At 39.3% G+C, this 18671-nt stretch overlaps 1 long non-coding RNA gene across 1 annotated transcript in view; it reads right to left on the bottom strand.

Annotated features, from left to right (window-relative positions):
- The window catches only part of LOC129646236 (uncharacterized), a 46772-nt gene that overhangs the window by 2563 nt on the left and 25538 nt on the right, over nucleotides 1-18671 (bottom strand). The window contains exon 2 of the long non-coding RNA XR_008711784.1: nucleotides 135-252. This is a non-coding gene — a long non-coding RNA (uncharacterized LOC129646236). The remainder of the gene's footprint in view (nucleotides 1-134; nucleotides 253-18671) is intronic.

Raw genomic sequence — 18671 nt, 5'->3', positions numbered from 1 at the left:
TTCTAGTTTCTCAACTCAGAGTTACAGAGTTAAACCTAATTGTAAAAAAGCAATTCCAGAATCAAAGGACCATTTAGTGGTATCATTTTTACCTGAGTAATTATTATTACAGAAAATCAAGTTGTGGAAGGTACCTTTGCAGCAACCACAGCTCTAGATTCATATCCAACACGTGGACTTCTGGGTCTTCCAAAGGATGCCAAAATGTGCTAAAGAAAAAGAAATAGTAGAATCATCTTCCTCAAACTTGACCTGTTAATTCAGAGATAAAAAGTCACAGGTTACTGGTTATTTGCCTGCTTGTGCTGGAGTAGTGGCTTTAGGTGCTTTTCTTTCAAATGAAGCTGTACTTTTACTGTAATGTATTTTATGACATCTCATAACATTGATATGGTATAATAATGGGGCTTCCCTGGTAGCTCAGATGGTAAAGAATCTGTAAAGGAGATCCAGGTTTGATCCCTGGGTTGGGAAGATCCCCTGGAGAAAGGAATGGCTATCCACTCCAGTATTCTTGCCAGAAGAATTCCATGGGCAGAGAAGCCTGAAGGGCTACAGTCCAGAGGGTCCCATAGAGTCGAACACAACTGAATGACTAATACTTTCCTTTCAGTTTTGTCCCATGATCTCAAAACTAGGACCACCCCTAGAGATTATCTATCTTTTCAAAGTGGCTTTTACATATTTGATTATTGTGTCTCATGTTACTAACTCAAAAGAATAGAGAGGTCCAGAATGGATGTGAGACTTGCCCAAACTCCTCCACAAGGCAGAGCCATGCTTTCTGCATCCTCTTTTCTGTCTCTATTTCACATCTATATCACCTCCAAATACTTTGCTCAAATACCTTGGCATCTGAGTCACAGTTGCTCTCTCTCTCTCCAATATTCAGCCATTATTCTCAGTAACAGAATCATCCATGATGATGACCAGAAAATTTCTCAGCAACTTTCATTCTCAACTCTATCACACTTTAGCCACAGCTTGTATTCTCTTATAACTGAGAATAGCTCGCCTCTGAGACTGCTAGTCAGTTTTCCTTTTCTGACACAATCTCCTCACTTTCCTCTTCCATCCTCATGTATCCACTCCACTTGCCTTTTGAAATAATCAGTCAGTCAACAGAATACCAACTGAGGACCTCCTGCCCCCAGGCACGGCAAAGTCAGTGTGAGACCGGGCAACCACGGGCCTAGCACCCTCTCAGACCTCTTGGTCAGGTGGCAGCTCTCTTTCCATCAGTCCACACCTGCCCTGAAGGACTCAATCAATACCCAGCAATGGACAGTTCCCTCTCTAGCATCCTAAAATCCTTTAGTTCACTGACTGTCCATCATTCCAGTCCTCAAATCAAGGTCACTTCATCATTCACATTCTGTGCTCCCAGACTACCTTGCTTCTGGATAAGGTCATAAAACTACAATGACTAGTTCCACCACAAAGCCAAATTCTTCAACTTGATCTGAGAGCTTTAAATTACTTCGAAAGGCCCAGAGAGAATCAAAATATGGATGCAAGTTTTAAAGAGGCAGATTTTTGTTGACACAAAATAGCAATTTATAACCCGGTCAACTAACCAGGAACCCAACCCTGCATATTCATTGGAAGGACAGATGCTGAAACTGAAGGTCCAATACCTTGACCACCTGATGTAAAGAGCGGACTCCCTGGGAAAGACCCTGATGCTGGGAAAGGTTGAAGGCAGAGGAGAAGGGGATGAAAGAAGATGAGATGATTGGACGGCATTACCAACTCAATGGACATGAATCTGCGCAAACTCAGGGAGATGGTGAAGGACAGGGAAGTCTCGTGTGCTGCAATCTATGGAGTCTCAAAGAGTCAAACATGACTGAGCGACTGAACAACAAGAGTTCAAGTCAAAAGCTCCCAAACACCTGATTTTAACACCTGAAGAAGATTATTAAAATACAGAGTCCCAAGTCCTACTTCATACCTAAACTTCTGGGAGGTGTATTTCTAAATGCCCCTGGGAGATTCTGATCACAGCCAATCCACAGGCCGACAGTAGGGCCCCACTGGGCTATACTCTTGATCACACTTTTTTCCAGGACACAATGAGAGGGATTTCTTCACTCAAGAGGAGTCTAGACTGAACCGTCTGCCTTTATATTTTATTTCCTCTTCTTTCTCCCAGGGATCGAACCTATATCTCCTGTGTCTCCTGCATTGCAGGCGGATTCTTTACCACTGAGCCACCAAGGAAGCCCCCTTTCTCTTCTACCTGAACCTGAAGCCTGTTAATATTGTCTGTTCTGTGTCCCACATACGGCTCTTGGAGCTCAACACACTGATGTAACTCCAGAGCACAGTCTCAGCTCAGATCAGTTGTGCGAGTCCAGGGTTCCTGCCAGTCTAGAAAACACAGTGGTGGATGCACATGCAAACCCTCCTTATTCTGCCTCCACAGACATGGAGCACAACTCCTTTTAATTTTCCCTGCTGATAAAAACTGCCTGCCTACTTTTTATGCTCTGTTGCTCTCTTGCCTCATTTGCAATGACTTTATGCAGCCAAAATGAATGTTTCTTCATCTCTGCCCTTGTAGCAGAAGTAAAAGCAAGATGAACATCACCTCTTTGCAGGACTAAACACTTAAATACATTTGTTGCTGCAGTGGCCTCCGTGGACTCTGCCAAGTGCAGCTTATGTCACTGTTTTGAAACATCTTTATGGTCAGTGAAAAGATCAAGCATTACCTCCAGTGATGGTAACATCCAAACAGCCAGTTCCAGTAACATCCCTGAAGATGAGTCATAGTCTGATCAGTTGATTCATAATAAATCTCCCCTACATGAATCTTGATAAAAGCAGACGTTTCAGGATTTTCTTAAGTTCCCTACCAAAGCTTTCCTTTTCATACTTTTCAGTCACCAAATTAGTCAAATTATAATTTTTCTCATTTACTATGGATATGATTGACCACACAGTCCTTAGAAAACAGTTACCTACAAATAAAATTACTTGGCCTCAATTTCATATACACCCAAAAAATAGGTAATACTCTAAAATGCTATCTTTTCTTGTCTTTTTTCATTAAATTACAAAAGATTTCACACAGGTCAGCATTGCTAGTGCCTCCTTACTTTCATTTCTGTAGCAATCTTCTTTATTATTAATAACAGTGATGGCAATAAAAGTAATAATAACGGCTGCATTTTTTCCCAAGAGCACAAAGGTCTTGGCCCCGAGAAACAACATACACTAAAATACATGACACATACTGTGTATATTTTTTTTTTTAGCATCTTGAATGTCTTAAAACAATTTTATTTTAGTTTCTTTGAAAGTCTTCAACAATCCCAGTTAGTAAAGGCAAGACAGTGGTAAAAAGAAAAAAAAAAATTAAAATTTCCTTCTTTCCTTTTGTTCTTTTAACAGAGTAACCTCACATTTCCAGTCTTTCAAGTCTAATATACACATCACAAATTCTTTGGAATTGGATTTCTATTAGAAAAATAATTCTCTTTTCTTCTTAAGGAAGAATAAAAATGAGAATTTATGTAGGAGCTTTTCTAACAGAGAAGGTACCTGGAGAAAATGACCATGACTTATGGAGAAGTCAGCTGTCTCTGAAAAAAAAAAACAACAACAACAAAAAAAACTGGGCTTCAGGCCTACAGTCTGGACTATTCTCTTCTTACTCAGACTCATTTACCCAGACTCTTTCCTTGTTCAATCAGCCTTTTGTAAATGTTACTTCTCTTTGAGGCATCTGGTAAACCACTTACCACCTGAAATGGACTTTGATTTGTTGGTTATTTCTTTCTAGGCACCACACTCACCAATCCAGAGGCAGCCACAAAACAAATGAGTCAGGAGGTACAGACAAAGTTCTGAAGTACAGAAAGATAAGAATGATTAAACAAAAGCCCCCATTTAGTTTGCTGCTACTAAGTCACTTCAGTCGTGTCTGACTCTGTGCAACCCCAGAGACAGCAGCCCATCAGGCTCCCCCATCCCTGGGATTCTCCAGGCAAGAACACTGGAGTGGGTTGCCATTTCCTTCTCCAATGCATGAAAGTGAAAAGTGAAAGTGAAGTCGTTCAGTCATGTCCGACTCTTAGCAACCCCATGGACTGCAGCCCACCAGGCTCCTCTGTCCGTGGGATTTTCCAGGCAAGAGTACTGGAGTGGGGTGCCATTGCCTTCTCCGCCATTTAGTTTAGATTTTATTTTTTATTCATTTCAACTCATTAAGCATTTATAGAACTTCTATTATCCTGGAATAAGTTCCCTTGAAAATTGAGCCTGGGGCAAGTCTTAAACTCTGTGCTTCACTGGGAGATATAATTCCAGGACAATATGAATGATAGAAAAGAGAACTGAGGCAGGTAAGATTGGGAAGCACACACAATATCTTGTCTTACAAAATGAGTCATTTCACAAAGAAACACAGTGTCTTAGGATAAGTAATACAGAAAGCTTTCTTTTTGTACAGCCCACCAAGGAATGGAAAAGCAAGATAAATTAACTATCAGCTTCCTCCCATCTACTATATCCTGTGACTATATAAAGTCAGCTGCTGTCCAGCAACTGAAATAGAAAAAGAAATTCAGAGCTCTAGAGAGATGTAAGGGCTTCGCAGGTGGCTCAGTAATAAAGACTCTGCCTGACAATCCAGGAGTCACAGGAGACTCAGGTTCAATCCCTGGGTCAGGAAGATTCCCTGGAATAGGAAATGGCCATCAGCTCCAGTATTCTTGCTGGGAAAATCCCATGGACAGAGGAGCCTGGCAGGCTACTGTTGATGGACTCACAACAAGTTGGACACAGTTGAACAACTGAGCATGCGTGCACACAGCCAAGACAGATGTAAATGCCAGAGAATCTGAGGTGGCACAAAAAAGGTGTCTTGATACATTTATCATATACAATGAAATTCCTTTTATAGTATATTTAAATTTCCTAGTCAAATATAATCATCAGAAATATAATTAAATACCTCCTATCTATATTTTTAAATCATAACTAAGAAAAAATAACTTTTGATCACTGGTTTCCTTTGAAGAAGACATATATAATGATATTTTTTAGGAATTGTTTTTACCTATGAATTTCATTCCTAGTATTGCTAAACAATAAACATCAATCAAAGAAAAAGACAGTTGATCTTCTAGAGAAAATTGTTCAAGCCCCTCAAGACTAGCAGAATTAAATAAATATTAAACAGAAGCTTCTAAGGAAATATTCAGAAATCAAGTGAGTTCTCTAGGTGGCCACCTAGCGGAAAGTGGTTAGGAGAGTCTCTAAATTCCTTAACAAAATGGTGTATCATGTCCACTGCTGTGGGAAAAGGAGAGAGAAATTTAGGAATAATAGATTACTCCCTTCATTAGTATGCAAATAAATTATTTATATGCAAATAATATGAGCAGCACTGCTACTGTGGTTATATTACTTTGTCTTACAAAGAAATCATTTAAATTCATCTGCCTGGGGAAAAAAAAAAAAGCTTTTTTTATTATCCTACCAAACTTTCCACTGAATTATTTAAGCCAAAATAACTCAGCGTCTGATTTAATCTGAACCAGTTATTATTGGACATGTCTTTAATTGTGATTAAAACACTTCAGCTAAGTCTAATTTCTTTCTGCTTCAAGGGTGTCCAAATGTCCTTAAGGACAGATAAGTACCATCACCACATATCTAGATTGAGTTGGAAATTCATTTTGGCTAATAATATCTGATGTGAAAGAAGTCATTTATTTGAAAGACATAGAAACAGCTTAATTCTGCTTTGTACCAAGTCTGACTTGCCATGAATTAGCAGGTCACAGTGCCTAGACTGTTGACCCCAAATCTTTGGGTTACCTTTATTTTCAGTTCATCCAAAAATTCTTGAAAAATAAAATCTATTACTTATGTGGTAATTCTCTACTGACAAGGAGAATAAAGTCTGTTCAGGCCATCCAAAGTAGTAATGGGAGACCTTATCTTGTTAGAACCCACACAGAAGATGTCCTACTTTGCTGCTGCTGCTGCTGCTAAGTCGCTTCAGTCGTGTCTGACTCTGTGCGACCCCAGAGACGGCAGCCCACCAGGCTCCCCTGTCCCTGGGATTCTCCAGGCAAGAACACTGGAGTGGGGTGCCATTGCCTTCTCCAATGCATGAAAGTGAAAAGTGAAAGTGAAGTCGCTCAGTCATGTCTGACCCTCAGTGACTCCGTGGACTGCAGCCTACCAGGCTCCTCCATCCATAGGATTTTCCAGGCAAGAGTACTGGAGTGGGGTGCCATTGCTTTCTCCATCCTACTTTGGTAGGGTTGCCATAACAAAGTACCACTCACAGACTGAGTGGCTCAAACAACAGAAATCTGTTGGATCATTTTCTAAAAACTAGGAGTACAAAATCAAGATGTTGGCAGGGTTGTCCCTTCTGAGGCCTATCAGAGAAGGCTCTGTTTCAGGCCTCTCCCTGGCTTGCGGACAGCCATCTTCTCCCTGTGTCTCTGCACGAAGTCTGGCCTCTCTGCATGGCTCTCTGTCCAGTTTTTTTCCTGGTGGTAAGTATAACAGTCATGCTGAATTAGAGTCCATCCTTATGATCTCATTTCAATTTGATTACCTCTGTAAAGACCCTCTCTCCAAATAAAGCCACATTCTTAGGTACCAGAGTAAGGACTTTAACATTCAGATTTGGAAGGGGACACAATTCAACCCGTAACGCTTCCTAACACTCTCACATTTTGATTCTATGATCTGTAAAGATGGGTTCCACTATGGGGATAGCAAAGATTAGAATGCAAGCTCCGGGGTCCAGTAACAGCCCTTGGCTAGCTGTGAGACCTCACCCTACCTCCTTAAGCTCTGTTTCTTTGTCTGTAAAATGGGACTGATAATTGTTCCTACCCCACAGGGTGGCTGTGAAGAGTAAACTGTCAACCATGCAAAGTGCTTAGCCAGTGTCCAGCATAGTAAGGGCTCCAGACACATCAGTTGTTGTTAGCATGAATTGTTAACCTAAAATGATCAGTCTAAACTGAAAAGTAAAGCTCACAAACCCAAGACTTCCCTGGTGATCCAGTGGTTAAGACTCTTCACTGCCCAATGCAGAGGGCATCGGTTCAATCCTTGGTCAAGGAACTAAGATCCCCACATACCACACAGCATGGCTAAAAAAAAAAAAAAAAACAACAAAAAAAAACCCTCACAACCCAAGGGCAGGAGAAAAGCATGTCTACCTTTCCTCTCCAACCATTTATAGCCACCTCCACCTAAGGCTGCCTTTTAGACGCTCAGAGCCAAGCTCTCAGAACAGCTGACTTAGAATTACAGCAGCTAGTCTCCATATTACTCCAACTTTAATGTCACAAGATCTTCTAAGAGGCAGAGTTGAGGTCACTGACATTTACTTACCAAATATCCTACTTTACAGGAGACCCCCTATGCTGAGTTATTATGCCACACAGCTTTATTCTCACGGGATCTGCTTTTCTGTACCCCAGAAAAGTCAGCTCTACTCTGCATATCCTATTTCAAGCAGTTCATATTTTCTCTTTTTTCAGCCAAATTAGATTACCAATTTGTGCATGTGTGTGTGTGTGTGTGTGTGTGTGTGTGTGATTGTTGTTGAAGTTTTTTCCCCAAACCTTCCTTTACAAATTCATCAATATTCATATAGTTTATATATTAAATTTACATAAGTCGGGGATAAGAGGGAAGTCTCTGCTCCCAAGATTCTAATCTTATGACTGGAGGCTCTGAGGCTTGTAATAAATATGTTTTTATTTCATTTTCATGTTTGCTTCATTTCATACTTTCTCATGGAGCCAGGAATAAAAACAGAAAGGTCTATGCAGGGGATAGGTCTCTGACCACCACAATGAGCCTCCTTTCTTGGTGCATCTCAGGACACAGTGAAATAAGCACAGATGAACACAACTTGGTCTGACATGCTCAGGAGATGTGTTTCCTGGGAGAAAGTCTACAACATCATTAAAGCATCCAGGGCTACATTATGACTTTTGTGGTCCCCTCCATTAAAAATAATAATAACAAAGGTCCGTCTATTCAAAGCTATGGTTTTTCCAGTAGTCATGTATGGATGTGAGAGTTGGACTATAAAGAAAGCTGAGTGATGAAGAATTGATGCGTTTGAACTGTGGTGTTGAAGACTCTTGAGAGTCCCTTGGACTTCAAGCAGATCCAACCAGTCAATCCTAAAGGAAATCAGTCCTGAATATTCATTGGAAGGACTGATGCTGAAGCTGAAACTCCAATACTTTGGCCACAGGATGCAAAGAACTGACTCACTGGAAAAGACCCAGATGCTGAAAAAGATTGAAGGTAGTAGGAGAAGGGGACGACAGAGGATGAGATGGTTGGATGGCATCGCCGACTCAATGGACATGAGTTTGAGCAAGTTCTGGGAGTTGGTGATGGACAGGGAAGCCTGGTGTGCTGCAGTCTATGGGGGCACAAAGAGTCAGACACGACTGAGCGCTTGAACTGAATTGAACTGAATAATAAACTATACTTTTCAATCGCTTTGGTACAGAATGTATATATAAAAGCTTATTTTATTCATCCAATTTTAAAAGAAGTTTGTGGGTCCTACGTTCTGCGTCTCCTGTGTCTAATAGATGTCTGCCCTGAAAGACCAGAAGCACTACAGTGTTTGATTTAAGGCTCCTCACTGCTGACTACGTTAACCAAATCATTATACGGGACCAAAGATGCACTTGAATTTTATAACCCTTCAGTTACTGGTGACTACCTAAAGTCCTATAAGAAAGGAAATAAGATACAGGCCTATGGGGCTCTGTATTCCAACATGCAGTTACAGCAAGGATTATACAAACTCTCTGCGCATATTCATACTTATCACATCTCAGTTTTACAGCAGTCACTTGATTCTTTCTGAATTTCCTTTATTGTTGTATAAATATATAAAATAGCATCATCAGCCTCTTAAAGTGTACCTTTCACAAATCAAAGTTGCCCATAAAGAAAGAAAGGAAATTAATATTGCCTGAGAACATACAATGTATCAGGCATTGTCTTGGGTACATCCACATAGATAGTCCAGGGAGACAAAAACTACAACCCTTGCTTTTTTATACAAGGACTAGACTAATTATGTCAAGTAACTCATCTAATATAACAGAATTTAGTAATGGTGGTACTAGGATTCAAATTCAGATACTTTTGATTTCAAAGTCTATGCCCTTTCTACTACATCAAATTATTTATATTCAGTTCTTCTATTTAGTATCTCTAGATAAAAAGATTCAGACTGATCCCTTTTTAAGAAAAAGTAATCATTCCAAATTAAGCCAGTAATCAGGTAAAATCATATCATCTAACAGAATCAAAAAATTTTGAACCAGAACTACCTAGAAGATATGCCAAGAGCTTCCCTGGTGGCTCAGTAGCATGTATATGTAGTAATAGTAGTATACGCCTGCTGATGCAGGAGACACGGGTTCAGTACCTAGTCCAGGAAGATCCCACATGCTGTGGGGCACCACAACTCTTGAGCCTGTGCTCTAGAGCCCGGGAACTGCAACTGCTACTGAAACCCAGGCCCTAGAGCCCGTGCTCTGCAATAAGAGAAGCCACCGCAACGAGAAGCCTGCGCATGGCAACTAGAGAATAACCAGCCCAGCAATGAAGACTCAGCACAACCAAAAGTAATTAAATAAGTAAACAAATAAAATCTCTGGGGGGGGAAAAAAAGATATGCCTAGTTCAATCCCTACATATTCTAGATGAAAAACATTCCAAAAGGATTTGTGAAATTCCCAAGACCACAGAGCAGTGTGCCTGTAATCACTGCCCCTCACTAAACACAAAAAGAGAAAAGAAAAAATACCCCCTACATATGTAGTACAAAAAAATGGTAGAGGAGAGTTACATACATAGAGAATTATTCTGAACAATTTCAGGTGATCATATGTCCCCAGGACCAAGGAAGTCAACTTCATATGACTGAGTTGCTAGAAACAACTGTGAATTTCAGTAATCGAGGCAGGCTCTACTATAGATATTGAGCTGGGCTTAGAAAGATGGATAGGAGTGGAACTAGCCAAGTGGATGCAGAATGCTTCCTAGATGATCAGAACAAAGCCACGATGGAACCACAATTAGCATCTCCACTGAGCTTTAAAAATGAAGAAAGCAATGTATAGGTATGACTGAGTCCCTTCGCTGTTCACCTGAAACTATCACAACTTTGTTAATCAGCTTTACCCCAATACAAAATTAAAAGTTATTTTTAAACACTTTTAAATGAAAAAAATTAAGAAAGCAATTTCATTAACCCTACCTCCATCATATTTTACAACCCTGTAAAAGTTTTTAAACAAATATATATAATTTTATTCATTTTAGTTTCAAAATAAATGAATACTTGCAAAAAGTTTAAAACATAAGTATATATAATAAAAAGTGAGAGTTTCCCTTAATCCTTTCTATTAGTTCTATCCCATGGCCCTTTTTCATACATAAAGTTTGGTCTGTATCATTTCAGACCTTTACAATGCATTTCCACACACATACACATACACACACACACACACACACACACGCACAAATACACAGAATCCAGGTGCATCCAGAAAAGCTAGGGGTGGGAAAGGAGCAGCACCCTTAGGGAAAGAGTAGAGATGTTTGAGAACGAATTAAAATGTTTTATCTGTGACAAGAATATAATATTAATACATACATAATTGGAGTTTTGGGTTTATAGTTTATGTTTGGTTTTGGAAAAGGAGGAAGAAAGAGACAGTTAAAAATAACTGGTGAAAATCCTCAAGGAGGGTGTTGGGTGGGAGCAAAGCCACCTCAAAGAGTCTAGTTACTTAAGGGATGCAGATTATAGAACCTGGAATGAAAAAGACTGCCAAATACTTTAATCCCCAAGCTAAAGAATCCAGAGGTTTCTCTCGAGGCAATAAGAAGTCATTGGGGGCTGTTGAGCATAAGATAAATGTGTAATTGATGGTTTAAGAAAATTCATCTGGCAGCAATAGGCAAGAGATAGACTCTGAAGTTACAGAGACTAATTAAGAGCTTACTGAATCCTGAAAGTACATATTCTCAAGAAAGTAGTCTTAAATAAGGTCAAAGGCTTATATACAAATATTTTTGCCACCGTGTTAAAAAAACAAAAATGTTTCTAAACCATGGAAATAACTAAGATAACTATAGTAATGTTAGTTAAGTAAATGATAGTATTGCCAATTATATAAATTTCATGAAGCCATTAAAAATAACATTTTGAAAAATACTTAGTGACATGGAAAATGCTGGTAATGCAGTGTTGAGTGAGAACACTGGCACAAAACTGTATATGAGGTTGACCCCAATTATATAGAGAATTTTCTGTAGAATAGTGTTGTGATTATCTTGCCTTAGGAAAAGAACATTAGTCATAATGAACATGTTTTAGTTGATAATGCTCTGCTTTCAGAAAATAAGTTAGAGAAAACTTTCACATATCAGCATTACTTGGCTAAAAGAATATTTCCGTTCTTACTAATTCAGGTTTATCTCCCTAAGCATAGGAAAGGAAGTAAGTCAATAATAATTGGACTCCATGTCTTTGAGTATATGGAATTCTCCAGGCCAGAATACTGAAGTGGGTAGCCTTTCCCTTCTCCATGTCTCTGAATATATGGAATTCTCCAGCCCAGAATACTGGAGTGGGTAGCCTTTCCCTTCTCCAGGAGATCTTCCCAACCCAGGGATTGAACCCAGGTCTCCCACATTACAGGTGGATTCTTTACCAACTGAACCACAAGGGAAGCCCAAGAATGCTGGAGTAGGTAGCCTATCCCTTCTCCAGTGGATCTTCCTGACCCGGGAATCAAACTGGGCCTGCATTGCAGGCAGATTCTTTACCAACTGAGTTATGAGGGAAGCCCCTGAAAGAATCTTTCAGTTCCTACTAGTTCAGGTTTATCTCCCTAAGCGTAGGAAAGGAAGTGAGTCAATAATAACTGGACTCCACATCTCTGAGTAGGTCTTAGGAGCAAATAAGCAATGAAAAGTAAGATCCATTTCTGATGTAGTAACACTGAACTTGTGGAAAGCCAGTGGCTGCTTATAGACCCTTTGCAAAGCCAATGTTCTAAAGGAAAAATTGTACAATTACCCTCATCTAGAAATCACAGTCATCAGATCAGATCAGATCAGATCAGTCACTCAGTCGTGTCTGACTCTTTGCGACCCCATGAATCGCAGCACGCCAGGCCTCCCTGTCCATCACCAATTCCTGGAGTTCACTGAGACTCACGTCCATCAAGTCAGTGATGCCATCCAGCCATCTCATCCTCTGCCGTCCCCTTCTCCTCTTGCCCCCAATCCCTCCCAGCATCAGAGTCTTTTCCAATGAGTCAACTCTTCGCATGAGGTGGCCAAAGTACTGGAGTTTCAGCTTTAGCATCATTCCTTCCAAAGAAATCCCAGGGCCATAGCAGTAGTTATTCTGGGAAATGGCATTATGGGTAATTTATTTCATTTTTATGTTAATAAGTATGTGTCACTTTGATAATAAGAGGAAAAGTGTTTTTAATTGGGTTTGTTTGTTTGTTTGTTTAAATACAAGAGTGGATGCTTAAGACTTTGAAGTGCAGGAGCAGAAAAACCGAAGAAGACTCAGAAGTGCCTTCTGATTCATGATATAGAAACTTGGATAAAACGTAGTTTATCAGGTAGACGTATTTCATAAACTTTCCGAATAAAGAGGATCATAGACATTTTGGACATTAAAGAAACAAAGCAGGTAATGTTCTTGGGCTCTTCCCAAAGCCTCTGTGTAAGGTAGAAAAGTGAAACAGTACATTCTCTCTTACACATCTCCCCCAAATTTCTAAGATGGCTTTCAGTTGCACTATCAGTAATGAATACAAGAACATTTCAAAATTTTTAGTTCAAAACAAGCAAAGCACAACTTACAAAAAAGGGAAATATACAGTACTGCTGTCACAGTTTTGAGGGACACGAAGTCCAGGTCAATCCTTTCCTTACACAAGTTCTCAAATCATCATTCTAGAGATCTCAGCACTATAGCTACTTCACAAATGCTAATCGGACTATAAAGTTACTATGTGCTGTGCTCAGTTGGGTCTGACTCTTTGTGACCCCATGGACTGTGGCCCTCCAGGATTCTCTGTCCATTTTCAGGCAAGAATACTGGAGCAGGTTGCCATTTCCTACTCCAGGGGATCTTCCCGACCCAGGGATTGATCCCACCTATCCTGCATCTCTTGCATTAACAGGCAGATTCTCTACCACTGAGCCACCTGGGAAACCCATAAGGTTACTATAATGATTTATAAAAATGAAGCTGGAGTCTCCTAAATTAGCAGTTTCCATTTTCTGTCAGAATAGTCAGCAGGTAAATTTCATTTTGCAATACAATTTCTTCCTATTATTTCCGTTGTTAAGCCAAAGAGTAATGACATGAAAATTTACAATGCCTGATGCAGCCAGAGTTAGCCCAGTCCTGCCCACAGCTTCATGTGGAATTGACTGTGGCCTTCCTCCCTGCTCCCAACTTTCCCAGGAGAAATGGACATTTCTGGACCTCCAAATCTTGTTATCTCTCTATATATACACATTTGGCAGCCTCTAATTGTACTGAAAGTCTTCTTGTACAAATATGAATGCACCCTGAGTTTCCCCAACCTCCATCCAGCAGGACCTCAACACCCTCTAAAATATTCCCAAGTGCTCCGTTTAGTCCAAGTTCTCTCTGAAGTCAGGTGCTTCTGGAATTCAAGTGTTCTCATGAATAATCTCACGTATGTACGGCTTCTCCATCACCTACTGAGCACTTCCGTGTTACTAAGCACTGCTGCCGTGTCACCAAGCCTACAGTCTGCCAGATCACACTGCTACTCTTCAGCCACCAGAGGCTCCAGACGTGCAGTGAGCTGGGGGCAATGCCTGCTGTGTAACGTCTACTAACACTGGCCTTACAGCCTATTCAGTTTCCAAAATCTTGACTGTCACAGAATTTTAGATTTTATTTCTGATTTGACTTTTACAAATCTTCTTCAACATTGTCCTATGCATCTACCAAATGTCTCCATACATATTTCAACTCCAGCCTAGGCTCAAGTTGAGATCCCCATATATATTCATCACACCCACTGAAAAGCTAAATGAAAGTGCTAACTTTGGAACAAAAAGAATATCTTTTCAGTTTCCTTCAGAGAAGGGCTCTTTGGTTAAAGTTTGGGGTTTATTATTTTAAGAGAAATAATTTTTTAATTAGAACAAATCATTATATTTCTTTGGTATCAATTTTCACCAAAATAAATTATGACCCTAAAATTCCCATTTGCCCACTCTCCCAGAGTAAATGGGTAATTAAACCAGGCAAACAGAACCACTTAAATTTAATGGTGTCACAAATGGTTTGCAAAATAATTTAACCATTGGTAATCTTCTGGGTCTTACAAACAAGGAACGAGAGAGTAGTTTAGAAATGCTCTTTCTAAGATTAGTAACATACACAAGAGTTCTAGTAACTCTCCTCTGTTTCACCTTATAATTTTCACCTGTCTAAAAGCAAGCACAAGGAATTGACAGCGGGTCTCAGGAGAGCTGTTTCTCTCTGCTGATCTCTTCATTCTGTACATGTGTTCCCCCACACAACAGTTTTCTCAGGGATTATCAGTCTTGGTAATGACAGACAGCCTTTTCATTCCACAATTCATCTTAAGATCAACAATTTTGAAACATGGCACTAATTCTTTCCTTGTCCCCTCAGGTGTGTAACCACTCCCTCATTCTGATGAATATGTTTGAGCTACTTGTTAGCAAGAAACCCTGATTTCAGTACAAAGCATAATCCCCTTTACATTCTCAAAAGTTTGGGTTCACATTTTGAGAAGCAGTATAGCATGGTAGTCAAGAAAATGGAAATAGATCACGCAGACTTCAAATCCCAGATTTTCCACATATTAGTTGTATAACCTTGGGCAAGTTACTTAAACTCTCTAAACTCCAGTTTCCTCATTTTTATAATGGGGATGATGATAATAACAGGACCTATCTTATAGGGTTGTTTTTAGGATTGTGTAGTAGATATAAAGCAATTAGAAGAGCGTCTGATACATAATAAGCATTAGTTGTTGTTATTAATACTTTAGAACTATTCTACTGAATACAGGAGGAGGCAGAGCAGGTGTGACAGGACCCCAAATACCACTATCTTACCCTAAATCTAAAAGCACTCTCTGGATGTTTGATTGGTGGCTATTGAATGACATCAAGCAAGTAACTCTGTAAAAAAAAAAATACATGTAAATTACTTGGCAGTGACCTGATATGCAGTAAACATTAATATCCTACTTTATGAAAAATTAAACTCGAGGTCCAGATCAGCCCAATAAAGCAAGAAAGATAAAATATATAGAATTTTAAGAGAGAGAACAAACCTTTCATCACTCAAAAATGATGTGATTGTTTATAAATATAAATTATTATAATAAGATTTTGTTAAGTATGTTAACTGTAAGATAATTATGCAAAATCTATTATATTTCTACGTACCAGTAATAAAAAGAAAACATTTAAGATGTCATTTCTTATAGCATGAAAATATGATGCACTTAGAAATAAATCTAACAAAAGATGTCACTTAGTCAGTCACTAAGTTGTGTCTGACTCTTTGCAATCCCATGAACTGCTGCATGCCAGACTTCCCTGTCTTTCACTATCTTCCTGAGTTTGCTCAAATTCAAGTTCATTGAGTCAATGATGCCCTCCAACCATCTCATCCTAAAACCTTTAAGGAGAAAAGTATATAACTTTGCATACATGCTAAGTCGAGTCCAAATCTGTGACTTATATATAGACTGTAGCCTACCAGGCTCCCCTGTCCATGGGATTCTTCAGGCAAGAATACTAGAGTGGGTTGCCATGCCCTCCTCCAGGGGATCTTCCCCACAAAGTTATGGAACCCACCTCTCTTATGTCTCTTGCACTGGCAGGCAGGATTGGCAGGCAGGTTCTTTACCACTGGCACCACCTGGGAAGCCCCTACATAAAACTTTGTGTGTGTTAGTGACTCAGTTGTGTCTGACTCTTTATGACCCCAGGATCCAACGTCCTTGGAATTTTCCAGGCAAGAATACTGGAGTGGGTAGCTATTCCCTTCTGCAGGGGATCTTCCTGACCCAGGGATCAAACCCAGATCTCCTGCATTGCAGACAGACTCTTGACCATCTGAGCCACCAGGGAAGCCCTGTATAACTTTACTGACAGATATTAAAAAAGACTTTAATTAATGAAGAGCTATACAATGTGATAATTCTTAAGAAGGGACGGGGTGTAGAACCCTAGACCAGTAGAATAATATAGAGTTCAGAAACAAACCCACACATATGATGCATATTAACATATGACGGAGGGGCAACTGCAGATCAGTAGTAAATGACAGATATTTTTTCGATAAGTAGCGATAGAACAATTTGTTTTCAATATGAAAAAATTAGACTCCTACCTCACACAGTAAACAAATTATAAATTATTGACTTAAATATGAAAGGCAAGACAATAAAACTTTCGGAAAACAATATAAAAGAGCATCTTTATGGTCTCAAAGTAGGAAAAGCGTTGTTAAACTAGATATTAAAAGTTCAAATTACAATGGAAAATGTTGACTATATCAAAACTAATGTCCTCTGTTGATCAAAAAGTGTTATAATAGGTGAGAAGAGAAGATAGTTTTAACATATTACATAGCAGAATGCAAAATGTACTTTTAAACTTCTATCGATCAGCAAGAATGACAAACAACCAAATAGAAAAATGAAGCACAAATAGCCCAGAAACACAGAACAAGATGTTCAACCTCATGGCAAAGCAGGGAAATTAAATATAGGAATTGCTACCGCTAAGTCGCTTCAGTCGTGTCCGACTCTGTGCGACCCCATAGACGGTAGCCCACCAGGCTCCCCCGTCCCTGGGATTCTCCAGGCAAGAACACTGGAGTGGATTGCCATTTCCTTCTCCAATGCATGAAAGTGAAAAGTGAAAGTGAAGTAGCTCAGTCATGTCCGACTCTCAGCGATCCCATGGACTGCAGCCTACCAGGCTCCACTGTCCACGGGATTTTCCAGGCAAGAGTATGGAAGTGGGGTGCCATTGCCTTCTCCGAAACATAGGAAAGACCATTCCAAAGATGCCAGAAGACAAGAAGTGCAATACAATCAACTGTTTATAAGATTGAAGACCAAGGAGAATGCTCATACTCTGCTAGTGAGAATGTAAATTAGTACAACACTTTTGAAAAATAGCTTGGCATTACCTAATAAAATTAAGCCTGCATATACTCTGTGATCTAATGTTCCCACTCCAAAGTATTACTAAATACCCTAGAGAAATTTTGTATATGGACACCAGGAGATATGTGTATGACAGCATTGTTTATTGCAGTGAAAACTGGAAAACAATCTCACTGCATTCAACAGACTAGATCAATAGGTTGTGGTATATTTTCATAATCAAATACCATATAGCAATAAAAATTAATTTAGTATAGCTACAAGCAAACATGAATGGATCTCAAAAATAAAATGTTAAAAGAAATCACTGAAGAACATGTATGGCATACTTTTATTTATATATATATAGTTTTTAAATGGGTCCAAATTAAATAATACGATGTTTAGGGAACATGTTAATAGGCAATGATGACCATAAAGAAAAGTAAGGAAAGGATTAACAAAATTCAGAACTTTGGCTACTTTCAGAGAAAGAGAAGAGCACATCAGGGATTTCTGTGATATGATAGTGTTCTTTTTCTCAGCCTGGGTGCTAAAAATAGAGAAATCCATTTTATTCTCCTTTAACTTGTACACATATATTGTCAAACTTTTTTGCATGCCTGCTATATTTTATAATAAAAATAAGATTGAAAACATTTGACATAAACCTTGATTATATGAATTTTGAGACAAAAACAATTTTTCCCAAATTACAAAAATAAGTATTCTGGTTTCATCTTTTTCAGTTGTAAAAGGGAGTCACAGAACTTCAGGTTTAACTCTATGATAAAACTGAAAGATGTATTTTTATGCACAATCCTTGTTTATTTAGCAATAGGGTTCAGTTAAGTAGTGAAGATTTTTATAGTCACTGAAAGCATGGTAAAAATTACATCGCATCCCTTTTATTCTTAACAGCATTCATAGTATTCAAGAATATTACTCTACAGCTGAGTTGTCTAATAGAAATATAGCAGAAGCCAAATGTGTAATTTTAAACCTGGGAAATCCCATTGACAGAAGCACCTGGGGGACTGGTCCATGAGGTCACAAAAGAGTCAGACACGACTTAGCAACTAAACAACAACAACAAACTTTCTAGTAGCCTCATTTCAACATCTGATCAGTACTTTTTAAAATAAGATGTTTTATATTCTTTTTTCATATTATGCATGTTAAGTTGCTTCAGTTGTGCCCAACTCTTTGCAACCCTATGGACTGCAGCCCCCCAAGGCTCCTTTGTCCATGGGACTCTCCAGGCAAGAATACCAAAGTGGGTTGCCATTCCCTTCTCCAGGGGATCTTCCCAATCCAGGGATCAAACACACGTCTCTTACATCTCCTTTATTGGCAGGTGGGTTCCTTACCACTAGCATCACCTGGGAAGCATTTACCACTTACAGCACATGTCCATCTAGACTAGGT

The sequence above is a fragment of the Bubalus kerabau genome, chromosome 3 (assembly GCF_029407905.1).
Source record: "Bubalus kerabau isolate K-KA32 ecotype Philippines breed swamp buffalo chromosome 3, PCC_UOA_SB_1v2, whole genome shotgun sequence".
In the NCBI taxonomy this organism is placed as follows: domain Eukaryota; kingdom Metazoa; phylum Chordata; class Mammalia; order Artiodactyla; family Bovidae; genus Bubalus; species Bubalus kerabau.
The sequence above is the reverse complement of the archived record's forward strand: the minus strand, read 5'-3'. Positions and strand labels throughout refer to the sequence as shown.